The sequence below is a fragment of the Aptenodytes forsteri genome, unplaced genomic scaffold (assembly GCF_000699145.1).
Source record: "Aptenodytes forsteri isolate BGI_AS27 unplaced genomic scaffold, ASM69914v1 Scaffold511, whole genome shotgun sequence".
Lineage (NCBI taxonomy): Eukaryota > Metazoa > Chordata > Aves > Sphenisciformes > Spheniscidae > Aptenodytes > Aptenodytes forsteri.
The window spans coordinates 67,638-69,932 of record NW_008794707.1 but is presented as its reverse complement, the minus strand read 5'-3'; positions in this window follow the sequence as shown (position 1 = coordinate 69,932).

The window sequence follows — 2,295 nt, the reverse complement described above, 5'->3', positions numbered from 1 at the left end:
TTGAAAAAAAAGGCTTGACCATTTACTGGAAAACATATGTATGCTTATTTAAAATTCAGTCTGAACTTGCTTGAAATCTGGTTCCAATTCCTTTTGAAACCTGGCTTGGAACTCCCAAGTTCTCAAACTATGACAGCCCTTTCAGGGCACTGGCCCGGTTTTGCATGCTAAACATGGGGGTTGTACCTGTGTCTAAAATTCAAACATGTTCTCCTAGTTAGGTGACATAATTTTGGAGCCCCTTGAAATTCTGAGTTTGAATATAGGCTGATTCAATATAGACTGAACACTTTTAGAGCCACCATCATCAAACATCCATAGATATAATTTCAAATGCAGTGGAATCACCTGCTTGCTTAAATTTAAACACATTTGCAGATTATAGAGAATGATGGTGTGATTTGTCTCATTGGAGTGAAGCTCCCAGTTTGAGATTCAAGCCCAACTCCAGATGTGCTGGCACAGTGACAAGCACAGCGGCAGGGGCTACAGGTTGGCTCACTGCAGGTCTATGCACTACACCCTTGCACCGTACTGATACAGCCACCATCCCCCACAGAGTATAAATGCCATACGGGTCCACTTTGACTTTCTCTTAATTATAGGGGTTTTCACTTTTTTCCCTCAAGCGGCAGACGAAATCAGGACAGATGTTCTCTTTGTTCATTGAGTGGTTTTGTAGCACCACTTAGATGGAGAAATAACACGAAGGACAGGATTTCATAGTTTTAGATGCTTTGATTCAGTAAAGGAAATGCTCAGTGTGAGTAATGGCATCCTTAATCAGCCTAGCCCTTGCACACACTTCAAATTACCTTGAAGTTAAATCAGTGCTGAAGTAAGACCTTTGTAAAGTTTAGCAGCTGAACAAGAAAGGCAATCTAGCTATGTCGACATAATTGAGTAGTCCAGCGAGGCCTGTGAGACAAAACAGGTTTGGAAATCCAGTAGCTTCACAATAGGTGGGCTATTCAGCATATTAGTAAATTTAAGCTATTGGATTTTGTGGTATTTACATCAGTCCTTTTGCCAATATTGAAATATTTTCCAATATTGAAAGAATTCATATTAGTCACTTTCAATCGCAAGACATAAAAAAGTGAAGATAAACATTCATCAGAAAATTTATTTCATGAGTGTTTTATTTGAATTTATATGATATCCACAAAAATAGAAACAGTCTTGAGAACCATTTTGTGATACATAGTCTCCAAGCTGAGATTTACAATGGCAATAGTGAAATATCTAACCTGGATATGTTTCCACACATATACATTGAAGATGATGCTGTGAGAAAGCAAGCAGGAATTATGCAATGTGCTGCAGAAAGAAAGATGAAAATGTAACTAAACTTTTTAATGTCTGTGTAGTTCACCAGCCTACATACAGTTTCTCAGGATGTTTTTAGAGTAAGTTGCTCTAATTTTGTGCAGAAAATATAGTTTGAGAGTGCTCATGCCAACACCTTTGACATTGTGATTTGCATGTAACAATATAAATATAATATACTTTCCTATCTAGAGCTTTATACATACGAAAAATTATGGTACAACAAAAATCTATACACATGGTGCTACCAGTTCAGCAGCTGCTAACTTAAAGGATACATCTAAAAATATGATTGCTCAGCCTCTGAAATATAAAATAAAAGAGCAATCAGAAATGCTTTTTGTTTAAATAGTAATTTACATAAACATTCATCTCTTCATTTTCTCCATTTGCTTAGGTCTGGTAAAAAGACTTCCTTTGGCTGGTTGCATCTGTCCTTGGCAAGAACTGTAGTTTTAAACAGCCCTTTATGTTTGTCTTAGGCAAAGATTAATGTATTTGTAAAACAGAGTAAATGTTGGCCGGCTTCTATTCCAACTTTGTGCTATTGTAATGCTGAATGACAAGTACCTAGTCTGAAAAGTTCTGCAGAGTGGTCATAGAAACTTGCACGATTTCCATGTGCTGAAGGATGTGACAGTGGCAGACTGGCATTTATACTGCACCCCAGCGTAAATCACTCTCTAGATTTATACAGTATGCTTCTAAATAAAGCTTTATCTTTCAAAACCTTTAAAAGCAGGTTTAGCTGCTGCTCGGTAACCAAGTGGTGACGCGTGTATACCACAAGTTCAATTTATCTCCCAAGAAGTTTGGTGAGAGATCTGGTAGAAAGCAGCTTTATGAAGGTATTACAGTCAGTTGCTGTTAAGATGTATGTTAACCTGAGATAAGGTACAACAGTATTGCAGATTTGTGACAGTACCACTGATTTCAGATTTTCACCCAAGGTGTGGATTGGGGGCG